This window comes from Rhipicephalus microplus, chromosome 6, assembly GCF_043290135.1.
Source record: "Rhipicephalus microplus isolate Deutch F79 chromosome 6, USDA_Rmic, whole genome shotgun sequence".
In the NCBI taxonomy this organism is placed as follows: domain Eukaryota; kingdom Metazoa; phylum Arthropoda; class Arachnida; order Ixodida; family Ixodidae; genus Rhipicephalus; species Rhipicephalus microplus.
Window position 1 is genome coordinate 119177332 of NC_134705.1, and position 13894 is coordinate 119191225.

Sequence of the window (13894 nt, forward strand, 5' to 3'; positions counted from 1 at the left end):
ATAGGGTCTCAAAACCACCATATGATTATGAGAGACGCAGCGGTGGAGGGCTCCGTAAATTTCGACCACCTAGGGTTATTTAACGTGCACCAAAATCAGAGCACACGGTCCTACAACATTTCCGCCTCCATCGAAAATGCAGCCGCCGCATCCGGGATTCGATCCCGTGACTTGCGGGTCAGCTGCCGAGTACCTTAGCCACTAGACTACCGTGGCGGGGCCCGGCTTTCGGTTGGTAAGGTTGAAAGTAAGTCGATCTTTGAATACAATATCCTGAGTCCTTTAAATAAGAATCTTGTGCGAGCCACACTTTTTTCATCAGCTCTTGCTCGCGGGCGGGTTATACACGAACCGGGCGTATTGCTTTGCACTTTCACTTTGAGCACCACTGCAACTACTGCGGAGGTAATTTGAAAAAAAAAATTGGAAACAAATATAAACACATTATTCCATCATTCAATGTTTAATCACCTAATAGACGAGCTGACTTCATCGACATGGCCCCTGAGCAGATCGTCCTCTGCCACACAATGTTGGAGTGACATGACACACAACAAAACAGTCTCCATGAGCTGCACACTGTTTCGTTTGACCGAGTCGGGCTCCAAGCCGGGAGAGGAAGGAGCCATGAGAAAGAAGAACGTAGGTTTTAATGCTGCATGCTTTTCGAAAAGAGGTGAAAAAAAATGGCCCCACGGCGTGGTGCGCAGTTGATTATAAAGGCACGCCGTGAATCAAGGGGGTGGGGGCACACATATAGGCACATACGCATAAACAGATTATCGTCCGGAGCGGATGAGCCAAACTTGGGCGCTGGCTGATAAGTGGCGAGCGATGCTCAAACACAACACCACCCACTCTGCGACGATGCACCAGATGGCCTTATAGGTACAGCAGCAAGTCTGCCGCTGTAGTCTTTATTTTAGGACGTTCGAGTTTTTTTGCCCCATGTTTACGCGTCCGTAAAGTAGGGTAGGGGGTGAGTCTATACGTGCGGGCAGCTCATACACGAGTATATGCGGTTCATTTCATTTAAGCATCGTTCGTTCTTTGAAAAATAGAGACGTGGAGAGACGTGAACCGTTAAGTGCATGTTCAGGTACAGCGCGATAACGACGAAGACGAAGCTCTACGAGGAACACGAAAGAGATGTATCTTCTAGTGCCGTATACCTGAAATTGATTGATTGATATGTGGGGTTAATGTCCCAAAACCACCATATGATTATGAGAGACGCCGTAGTGGCGGGCTCCGGAAATTTCAATTACCTGGGTTTTTTTAACGTGCACTCAAATCTGAGTGCATGGGCCTGCGGAATTTTCGTCTCCATCGAAAATACAGCTGCCGCAGCCAGGATTCGATCCCGCGACCGGAGGGTCATCATCCGAGTGCCTTAGCCACTAGACCACTGCGGCGAGGCATATACCTCGAATGCTACCTCACCAAGCTACCCAACTTTCAATGCTGTTGCTAGTCACAAAACCGCTGGCTTCACGTGGCCAACGATCCCTTGAATTCGGCACTAACAGCGTCGTATATTTCCACATTATAATGGGGGAGGCAGCCAATAAGAGAAAAAGAGGGCGAAAACAGCGAAAGGCGTCATCAATTACAATCTGCCGCCTATATCGTTCCCAGGTTCCTACTCCACTGCTGAAGCAGAGGAAAAGCGGACGGCCGCCGAGGTATTTCTTACGTTGGTGTAGACGAGATCTATCTGGAAGCGTTGGAGGAATTAAACTTCACATAAGAAAAAATGCTGTCCGTATCCCCATTACTGTCGAACATATTATCGGCACAATCTAGGCAAAACTACCCCAACGAAAATTTCTTGAAGGGCTAGTTGGTACTTGTCTTGATGTATACCGAGTAAGAAACGAGGTTGAAGCACAAGTCGGTGTCGTTTGAGTCTCCTTTGTTCTTGTTTCTTAGCGATATAAATACTCAGTATATACAAAAACTGGGCCGTTGGGTTTGCGCTGGTGGCCTATGAAAAATCAAGTGCGGCATGGGAGGGGGGCGGGGGGTCAGTCATGAAATATTTGCAGGCTTCTAGCTCTAAATATTCTTTGAACGACAACCGCGCCTTATCTTAACAGTAATCTGCGGCAGGGCTCAGCAAGCCTATAGGACTGGTTGTTTCGCGTGACTGTCACTGGCAGCTCGTCGAATCCACACACTCACAAAAGGTTAAGAGACAAACCTCATTTCAAAGAAGCAGGAATGAAATCACTTCCTTTGTTCGCTTCTGTATGGACGCTTTTTAGAACCGTCACCGGGAAAGCAGACCATTGCGGTCATTGACTCATATTATGATGATATGTGGGGTTTAACGTCCCAAAACCACCATATGATTATGAGAGACGCCGTAGTGGAGGGCTCCGGAAATTTCGACCACCTGGGGTTCTTTAACGTGCACGCAAATCTGAGCACACAGGCCTACAACATTTCCGCCTCCATCGGAAATGCAGCCGCCACAGCCGGGATACGAACCCGCGACCTTCGGGTCAGTAGCCGAGTACCTTAGCCACTAGACCACCGCGGCGGGGCAAAACTCAGATGTATTCTGCATATAGGTACATGCGTGACCTTACTCTCTTGAGTACGCAAATATTTATTCCATATCAGAGGGGTGTTAGAGTCAATTGCAAAGATGTGTGAGAGCTCATTTTCTTCATTCGCAGCTTCGCAGATCCCTCGTATTTCACGACCAAAGTATCCGAGCAGCTCGCCCAGCTTCGACAGAAGAACGTCGTTCACTTGGGAATCCTCAACATGTACGACTACCCCTCCAGAGTCAAGCACTACGCACCCTTAGTAGAGTCAGCTCTCAAAGTAAGACACCTTCTTTAACACCCATAGTTTTGGCATTGTTTGCGATGTGACATATTTAAACAATTTTATTCTTGAATAGTGGCAAGTGAAGGGCACTAAGTTTGAACAATGAGTCGGGTCATATTGATGAATGGTACTCCGAGAACTTAAGTTTTGTTTATTTCACTATACATTTATTACTAGAGTAAAATGGGAAGGTCTGAGTCTCAATAATAAATCTCGTGCTGAAACTTTTGCATTTAGCGTTACGTATTTCATTGCGAAGTTTTCGTGTTTTGGTGATACTGACTCGATAAAATTTCGCGAAACGTGGCATGTTAACTTTAGAGTCTGATCAAATAACAATGTTGCTCATTTTTATTGATTGGGAAAAACCTATGACGTATCACACATCTATGACGTCATGGCGTTCGATACGGGCATTTGGAAATGGCGTCTTTATGCACAATTCATTTAATGCGTTTTATCACTTACTAGATTTCTCGTGGGAGGAGGGGTGGTTTTAGTGTTGCGAAATCGTAATCTTCTATACGCTAGGAGTTTTATCTTTCAATTTTTCGTCACAATAAAATGTGGCCAATGAAAAGGACACACACGTATTAATAAACATCTTGCAGCAACTACAGAAGAAAATACTTTTAAGGGGAGAACGAAAAACTCCCTTAGTACCCAATCATTATGCTTCTTTAGCATGTTAAAGAGAACAGCAACTTTTTTTATGGTGCCTAACTTTTTTTTAACACGAAGGAAATTTTACCCATCAGTGAGTCAGATTGCGTAACGGTAAAGTGGAAAACGTTGCGTAATATTTGTAATTAGAGTTCTTATATTTGCAGCGCATATGTAAGTGGTATGCTCACACGCTGCAAACAGTGAGTGCTCGGGCAGTTCGTGTTTGAGCGCGGTGCTCTACTGCGCATGCTTGCACTCCGCGCGCATGCGCAACAGCTTGACTTGGTGCACTGGCGGCCATGACGACAGCGCTGCTTTTCACGATGCCAGTTTTTTTACAGCACGAAATTGAGCGGAGATGGCTGATATTGAACGTAGTAATAATAAACTTTGAGGACTGGCACGCACGACAGCACCACACTACGCGCCCACGTTCAGCAAAGTTATGGACTCCATATTCCATGAGCCAGCTTCAATGTTCTTCCGCTAGGCTGCACAACAAAACGGTTTTTGGTAATTTTAGGAGTTATTTTAAAAATATAAATCCTGGTCTCGACGCGAAAGAAATGCTGGAATATTTCGCTATATTTTATGCTTTTTACACTTATGTATACTACGATCTAATTGCACGTTCTAGCTATATTTATCGGTCCCTTTGAAGCAAGTTTCGGCAAAGGTGAATGTTCATACATTTCTATATATTGAACAACACTCCATCTCCTCCTTCGACTTGGTTGTGCGAACGTTCGTGGTCTATTTCGTTATATTGTATTTTATTTCTATTTTTTCATCTGTGTGCGATACGTTATTCAATTATACCAGATCTATTTTATCTTTCAAGTTCACGTTTCAGGCTTGCAGGTTCGGTTTAACTTTTAGGGTGTTTTCTTTTTTTTCGTTTTTGCAGTTACAATTTTTTATGTTATGAAGTTGTTTTTGCTGTTCCAAATGTTGAATGCGAATCTTACTCGGTCAAAGGCAAACCTGTCCGGGAGGAGGTGCTAAAAGCTTAGGAGGGGAACGGGAGCCTACTGAGAAGAAGAAAGAGAAAAAGATGAAGAACTTGTCCTTCGCAATACAGTCGTGATGTACACTTTCGGAGGATGCATAAGGAACACTGTTTCATTACTTTTCTATCGTCTTGTGTGAAGCATTCTCCTAAAGGAATCCAGAGATTTTGAGAAAATAAAATAGGCATATTTAGAACACCGTTGGTACTAGCTTGTAAGGGCTTGGAGCCAAGCGACAATTTGAGGAAAACGTTCGTAAAAGAAAGCAATGCTATTTCTTTAAGGACTGCTTTGGTTACAAATCAAGGGGTCGTCGGTGCGACCAGCAAACTTCTTTCACAGTGCTTGCCTACGGTTGTGCGCAGCTGTACATTTTTCTAACAATAGACTGTTGGACGAGTTCGGTAGTTCTGCAGCCTCCTTCGTTTTTCGCACATTTTTAGCGAATTTTTTATTAATCACATATGCACTATCAACAGTAAATGTTTGCGGGATGTTTGATCCACAACAAATGCGAGTTTCTTTTATATCAGTGCCTAATGCTTGTAATCAAGCTGGTGACTGCGTAGGTCGGAATTCCAAGTGCAGTGTGGAACACTTATTTCGAAGTGACAATCGCGGACAAATCGGAAATTTAGCTTTACCGAACACTTCGCGTCCCTCAAACACTTGCTGCTGATAGTACAGTCGCCGGAGGTGGTACCAGGGGTGGGCACAGGGTGGCTGGAGCTTTCCCAAACTTCACCTGTCCTCTTCGTTGCCTCCCTCCCAGAGGTAACATAGTCATAACACAATGGCTAAGTCCTCCGCCTTGGTGCCTCTCTGAAAGAACTGATCCGGTAAAACAATCCTGGAGCCGCCCCTGACAGTCAAGCTCAATACATCTTTCTACACGCTTTTTGGGCTCAAAATGGCGACAAAGCTGCAAATAAGGATGTGTATGAAAAAAAAAGTTTATAAATTAAGCTGTCCTAGTTAGCGGTACTTTATGAACCAATTTCGCGTTTGCTGGTTTTTGTCGTTCAGCCTTGAGGTCGTAAACCACAAACAACGTGTTACAACCTTTATTGAGTGCGACTGTACATCTTCGAACAAAAAATCTTGAACGTTCCAATAACAGTTCTTATCGTCTCCTTTTTTCTGATATCAGAAAATGGCAACGTTGAAGGGACCGACGTCAAGGATTATTTATGGCATCGGCTTTTTCTACTACAACGACAACAGCTCCTGGCAGAATCTGCAGGTTTTGGTCCTTGCGGCGACTGCAGCGTAAGTGGCATTTCGTGAGACCTATTTGTCCATCATTGGAAATACATTCTGCAGCAAAACAGCGGGGAATGCGCGCATGCTGGTCATCGTTATTTCACAGCTTTATAGCGTACCTTATAGTTGCTATAATTCTGGAAAGATGATTGTGTGGGATACTGAATAGGTGGAATGTTTTGAAAAAAAGTGCGTAATTTGTGGTTGAACGCCGAATCAGGGGATTGCGTGCTGTAATACCACAATTTGCTGAAAACACGCGCCTGAATATATTTGATAACCTGTTGATCATGAATACGCAATCTAATTTGGTTGCATGGCTGTTTCTGAATTTCATCCACTAAAAATGCTGCCGTTGTGCTAGGAATCAAAGAAACGTCTTTAAACCTATGTGCCACTTCTTAGAAACCAAACTACACCCTTAAAAAGGTGCAAAATTAGTAGCGCAGTACCATTACTAGCATTATTGAAGTAGGTGTAAAATAGTAAACCTTCTCTTTACCTTCGTCTCAGGCTTAGTAAGGGTAACAGCTCTCACGCCTCACGTGTTAGTAATTATTGCTGCCTCTGTTGACCATAGTATAGTTGGAATTGGTTTGAAAGTATATTTGTTTATTGCATGTCTTCTCTTCGTTTCAATATTCGCTTTACCAAATTGGAGCTACAAGGAGTCCAAACTATCTGTTAGGGTATGTTGCGCGTAGAATCATTGATATTGCGTGCTTGCAAGTGCGTGCGTATTTTCAGTCATTATTCGCTACATGCGTCTTTTTAATACATTGTTAACTGAACATGTCACTGGTGTGTATCTGCCGGTGCGATTATGCCAAGTAATAAGTGGTTATTACATGGTGTGACAAGATAAATTCGTATTTGCGAATTTATCTTGCGACGTGTTACTTTGCTTATTTGCGACCTGTTACTTTGCGAATAAATTGATCATGCGACCTTGGCCAGTCGCACGTGGGGATGAGCTTAAACTCTACTAAAGAGATGGTGACAACTATGGCAGTAAAGTTTTTAGCTGGGTACGTCTACTTTCCCTTGGCGGTAAATGTAAATAGTAATTGTCATAGCATTCATAAGTAACAGTTTTGTGGAAAAACTGATATAAGCTTCTCTCGCAAGCTCAGAGTAAGAGCGGACGTTCAGTGCGAATTTTCTACTCCGGACGAAAACGGGCGACGAGACGAAATCGCTCGTGGTCAATGCTAGCGTTTCTGTCGGCTGGCCTGTTTGGGCATACGCCTTGTCCATGTCTAGCGTGTATTTCCCCGTATGCTAATCTTATCAATACCGAAACTTTTTTCAGCTCTGCTCTGCATCAAGCTTCGTATAAGTAGCTGCACTACCGAGAGAAATCAGCTTTTGTTAGAGCATTGCGCGAAGCTCTTAAATTTATCACATCGTTCAAGATGAGGCGAAACCTAACTACTCTCTTAACTACCAGACGCAAGTTAATTTTTTTAAAAGTACCGATGCCCCGATTTTGTAAAGACAAAGTCATTTCATAACGACCGCGTATGACAAATACATAAAGATAAAAACTTTCTTCAATCTCCGCATGACACCACTACTTTGTACAAAAATGAATTCAGCACACTCATACTTGCGCTGACATCTCGAACACATGTAATTCTAACAACTGTTCCTTTATCTCTATTTCTTTTTCCTCCACGGGCAGGAAGGACATAATCGTTGTCATCACCTGCGTGCTGAGCGTACCCAGTGCGACCAAATGCATCGCTTTGCCACCCACTGCGCTGAGAAGCGTCAGCGACATTCCTCCCAGATTCGTGAGTGTGGACGTCGCATACAGGACCACTCTGCACTTTTTTTAGAACGCAGTTCTTAAGACCCGACCACATGTACGCGTTGCAGCGTGTCGGCACGTGTTTTTGTAACACGAAGCCTTGCCTTCTCCCTATGAAGAGAAAGGGTGCACAGCTTCGCAGACACGTGCCCTCTCTCTACACAGGAAGAAGGCGCGCGGCGCCGCGTCAAAAGTCCATGCGCTAAGGTGTACAAGCTTGTACAAGCTTGTAAAAGCGTGTACAAGCTTGTACACGCTCATCAGCACTTCAATTTATGGTTCACCGTTAAACTTGGTTGAATTTCATTCCGCCGCAATGATTGCTACATGCCACTTTTTCTGAATCTCAAATTTGTGATGGGTTTTTGGCATGAAGAACTTTCATGCTTCTATTTGAGATCCCCGCCTGCTTCAACTAATTGAAAAAACACCTGTATGTAGAACGGAAATCAAGCGTTGGCCAAGCAAGCCATATCAGAAAGAAAATGAACAGAGTTTTAAGTGTAAGAGTGCATAAATCTACAAAATGGCAAGCTTGCTGACGTGAAATTTCCCATGCCACGAACTTTTTTTTAATCTTTTTTTTTTTATCTGCTACCGGTACAGGATCGGGCAGTGGCGATGGCTGAGGAGAAATTCGACTCCCCGAGTCAGGTTCTGGCGTTCTCATTCCAGATGGGAACCCTAATTTACAACATGACCGAAGAGTACCGGTTACCCACCGATGCGCTATTCAAGACTTGTACTGGCTTCATTGTCAGCGACAGTTCGCAGGTCAGCTTGCCTTTTGATGACTTCGTCACCTTGCACACCACAGCCCTATCTGTTCATTTGTCGGAACTATCAATGTTAGTTAATGGAAATTTTCTGTAGGGACCTTGATCTATTTATAAGAAATAGCTTTATTCCTGCAAGTACAGCAACACAGTAAAGGCCTTATGCATGAATGTAATCTTCGAGCTAACCCAAGGTCATGCCAGTCTCCCTGAACGGATGTGATGGTCCAGATTTTTACAGATTGTCTGCCCGTGAGTTCGCGCAATGTTCCTTAGCCGCAGATTTCGGGCCCACAATTCTCCAGCGTATCAGCGATTTGATCCGATGCACGCACCCCGCGTGTTGTCGCGAAACCGGCCACCAGTGGCGTAGCCAGAAAAGGTTATCCGATCCCGAAAATTTTCAATTACGCTTGCGTTTGTTACATGCACACGTACAAATGCATGCACGTACAGGCATGAAGATTGGTTGACCACACCCCCCCCCACTCCAAAAAAGTTCTCGCTATGCTCCTGCTGGCCAGAGATTCAGCGACGCATTACAGCCACTCAAGCGTAACCTTCAAGATTAGCTCCAGTAACGTGCTGCCGGAGCAATATCGTTTTCTTGGCAAACTTTGCTTCGACATTGAGGGCATACAACCATAACCAAGTGTAACAAACTTTGGCTTGCATAACCGATTCTCACCAAACAAAGCCACATCCAATAGTACGTATTAACATCTGCCAAGTACATTTAAAACATTATTTTATGCAGAACCTTCGATTCATCATTATCTCTATATATGTAACCACCTATTCTTGCATGTTGTATTAAAAACCTTTGTTTGTTTTGTTTCGTTTTGACCCCAGATCTGCGAACGGGAAGAAACGCTGCTGACTGGCGAGTATGCAATCGGCGGCATGGCTTCTATGCAATACAGAAAGCTATTCTACACCTACGACACCGTACAAACGATGAAGGAAAAGGTATCAGCTTTCCCTAATATGTGTCTGCTGCAAAATCTTGTAGCAGTGCAGAGCGTGTGTATGGTAGTTTCTCTTGCCTTATTTACTTATGCAAACATTTTGTGTCTGTCAATTATCAGTCACGAGCGACCTGTGATTCTGATCTTTCTCTTCCAAGCGCCTCAAATCAAGCTCTCATTTCTGGTTTTCTAAACATTTCGAAAATTCTTGCAAATAAAACCAAACTGGAACAATATCGAAAGTCCTCGTTGAAGTTTACAGACTTACGCTGAATGCGTATAATATCGGGGCATACGTTCACATTATGGTCCAATTGACTGTCGGTTAATTCAGTTTTATTTAACGAGTTTATTCAAATACTAGGTGGTTGTCTTGTGCAGCTAGGATTAATGCTAAACCTGGCACAGCGCTTCTCAAACCCTTGCTTCTCTTCATGCATCCTCTGATAAACACTTCAGTGGCACTCAAAATGCAAAGTTAGCTCAAGTAGTACACCATGGCACACAACCATTGATGTGCTCGTGCCACCACCGGGCTCCTATAAGTTACAAACTTGGGTCTCCTTAAATTTTCTTTACGCCGTCATAGAGTGGCCTTTAGTGAGCCTGCAGCGACCACCATGAAATAAAGTGTAAATTGAAAAGGGGCCCTGCGACACAATTGGAGCATGCATTTCACATCGGTACTTCTGGTGCTAGGGGATGCGCCGATATTGTTGCGCGAGTGGCAACGCCGAAATGGAAGCTGTTATTTTTTTATTTCACGGGACAAATTACCTCGATTTTGGACTACGGTGACACACATCGGTTATTTTTTGTAATGAGAGGGGACGTTATCTCATGCGACGTGACGACAAAGACAGTTCGCTTTTGATTGGCTCGACGCGAGAAGTAGCGCGCAGTATTCATGTGTTAGTAGTTAGGCCATGTGAGTGAACGCTAAAAGCAGCGAAAACGCTTTTTATACTTTCTCGGAAAGAAATATTCCTGTTTCTAAATGAGGCACTTTCAGAACAATGCACATGACACTTACCCCCGCATTCAGAAACGCTGCTTGACTAGATCTTGACTTGCCACCGACTTCAGTGCTGCACAGGTGCGTTTCGAACGCCATGTCTTTAGGCCGTGCCAAGGTAGCACAAACACACAGACGCGTTGCGAACGCGCTGCATTGAAGGCGGTTTCAAGTCAAGTGAAGTAGCGTTTCTGAATACGGGGTTCAGTATGCGAGCCAGGCTATGGTACGCCACCATCTAAAGGCCGAGACGCACGCCACCAAAAATGCGACATTCGGCGGACGCCAGCGTTGCCCGCAAACGCGTCTTGCATGCAAACCGAGAAATGAACCCAACCTAAGTGCATGCATGTATCTTTCGTGTGACCACGGTAGCGTGTGCTACCCGACGCACGTGGTTAGTCGTAACCACGCTGACGACGCCGTCAAAAGATGCTGTAGCGAGGTATTGTGTGAAGGCTACCATGAGACGATACTTCTGGTATACCTTTACGAAACTTGGCAGTCTTTGGCGTCAGCAGGCGAATGAAATGCGAAAGCGAACGTTTCCCGTTGTTGTCTTCTCGAGTTCTGAACTTTGCGGAGTCATAACTTTGCTTTTCATGCACCCACTTTCATCATTCTTGTTGTAGTCGCCTCAGCAATCATTGCTACACGTGTTCCGGTGCTAAAGAAAGCTGTCGCAAAAATATCGCACGACTCCATTGAGGGCTCCTTTTTTTGTTATGTACATTGTTAAGGAAAACTAACAGACAATGATGTCAAGGAAATTATAGGGGACGGTAATAATATTATGTAAATGTGAACAAAGACAAATAGACGAAAAAATAACTTACCGTAGGCAGGGACCAAATTTGCGAGCTTCGAATAGCACGTCCGATGCTCTATCAACTCATCTACCACGGCAACTATCTACCTGTCCAGTTTATGGGGTGTATATGTGCATTAAGCGTGGGAGAGTCATGAAGTCAGCGCCTTCTGTTGCCGTTGCGGCGTTCAGGAAACTTCACCACTTTTGCCAACCATGTCTTGCGTAATGGGGAGTTTTTTTTTTTTAATAGGGACCCCCATTGTATTGGAACCCCGAAGAAATGGCGTCGAGGCTTCCACGCAAGCGGGAAATCTAAACAGGGTTTAGGTTTTGGGTTGTAGGGCGCTATTTCTCGAACTTAGCGGGAGCATCAAAGCATGCCCCCGAAGCTTTGCGTCAGAAAAACGCCACGGCACCCGCTGAAGGGACGGATAAGGCGAGTCTTATTCGAAAACTCTTAGTTTCTGCTTGACCCAAAGCGAGCACACGCAATGTGCTTTGGGGCCCCAAACTTATGAAACCCCTAATTGAAAACTCCCTAATTTCCACGTTCGACGAGTCACCTACCTCGCCCCGCCGCGGTGCTCTAGTGGCTAAGGTACTCGGCTGCTCACCCGCAGGTCGCGGGATCGAATTTCGGCTGCGGCGGCTGCATTTTCGATGGAGGCTGAAATGTTGTAGGCCCGTGTGCTCAGATTTGGGTGCACGTTAAAGAACCCCGGGTGGTCCAAACTCCTGCCGCACTCCACTACGGCGTCTCTCATAATTTCTAATCAAATCAATCAATCGAGCCACCTAGCTCCTCGAAATAAGTATGCGGCTGTAACCACATATAACAAATTATTGTTCATACGTGTAAACTGATAAAGAAAACACTTCGTGCGGGGTGTGTGCGGACTCGCAAAAGCATAATGTCTTGAATTAGCCTAAGACTGCTCGTGGTGGACAATACTGACTTGTTTTGGCCAACTCGTGCCGTGCAAGAACAGTTTCCACATTCACTTGCACTTATAGAGTGCCAACAATACGAAAGTGGCTCACTCCAGTGTTCTCTTTAACAGTGTACCGTACTGTAGCTATCTTATGGTTGTAAAATTTAGTTGACTGTATTTTGCCTTTGTAAGCACTTTTGATATCTGAAATTGCTTATATATAGAACTTTATCACGATCCCTTACACATTATATACCTCCACGTTCAACCGTACAACGTCCATTCATGTCATCATTATAGACCCTTTGCAAAATTGTAAGGTTAGCTTTCGTGCCATGCAGTTTGAACAACTAATGGCAGCTTGTCACTTGGTGGGAATAGCCTGTTGAAAACTAGTTTACTTACGCAATGTCATGGACAATATTGAGTCGCCTTCTTTTATATAAAAACACACATTAGACAAGTCCTAGCGCGTTCAAGTAGGACCACGTCTCCACTTGAGGCACGAAAGCTGCCGCGAATACTTGTTCCAATATGAAGTGGAGAGAAGCACACTTGAGAATTATGAAAAGGGTCCATTGAAAGGCTACTTTTGAAGCACTTGTACATGAACATTTCCGCTTGATATAACCTATCGTATTCGCTCTCTCTCTCTCTCTCTCTCCACCTCTTTATCAGGCCGGGTTTGTCATGAACAGCAGAAGGAGGAGGGCCAATTTGACGTGGTTTCTTTTCAACGTCCATCTCACTGATCTCTCCAAGAAGTGCCACCCCACCGGTCCTTTCAAGCGCCTCAAGAAGTTTAGAAAATTTTTCCTCAACATTAGCCGACGTGGCTTCTGAAGATAGTGCCTTCGATGTTCAGCCATATTTGTTGTAAGGACTACAGGAACAACGAATCGTGAAACTTGACTGGTGTACGTAGTGCGGGACAATATGTACTGCCTGCCTCCACCTTATCTCCCCAGTGATTGTGGGAAGCGTCACCGTGTATATGTTTTTATTATTGACGTGATAGCATAGCATTTTATTAACGTTCTGCGCTATTACTAGACAAGTTATAAGGCATTCATTACAGTACCTGAGAGCTATACCATGCTTCGATGTTTTTTTTAACCATTAACTATGATGACATAAACGCTCTGTGCCTCACTATACAAGCGTAAAGCCTTCTTTTACTATAGCTGTGGGCGTTACCACGCTTTCGTGTCACCAAATGTCGTAATAAAATCACGTACTGCGCTGCATCTCTACAGTGTTCTATTGCGAAAACATTATGCACTTACCCGGCAAGATAACGTAAAGTGTAGAAATGCTTACCAGACTTTCCAACGCTTAACAGATCCCTGTTTTACCACCGGGCCACCGTACTACTCAGGAGGCCCGTAGCCATGGTAGCACTAGAAACACATGTATCTCCCCCCCCCCCCTATTTTGATATAGAGGACTGTTAAACCGAGAATAAATAATGACTATAAGCTAATGTCTCAAACAGGCAAGGCCGTTAGCAAGTGCCCCACACTTCATCAGACATAAAAAAAGATCCTCACTACTGGCCTGCTATGCAATTTATTTCTCTATTACGCCTTTTTCTACTACACATTTCTATTTTTTACTCGCGGGAACGTCTCCTAGTGAATTGTTTGGGTGAAGCTACCGAATTTCGGCGAGTTCTTATGCTCATAGTTTCTGAAGCTCATAAAGAAAGAATCATGTGCTTGGGCACGAATTCTATTGTTTGCAATGTAGTACTCTTTTGTCTTTGTTTCATTGCTATGTTGTGTGACTGGACCAATGCC

The 13894-nt window shown here is 44.3% G+C and overlaps 1 long non-coding RNA gene across 1 annotated transcript; it reads left to right on the forward strand.

The window, feature by feature from the left end:
- Window positions 1–9224: 9224 nt before the first annotated feature.
- On the forward strand, window positions 9225–13342 carry LOC142764902 (uncharacterized). Its single transcript, XR_012883953.1, has 2 exons — window positions 9225–9338; window positions 12774–13342. It is a non-coding gene; the product is annotated as an uncharacterized LOC142764902 (long non-coding RNA).
- The last annotated feature ends 552 nt before the right edge of the window (window positions 13343–13894 follow it).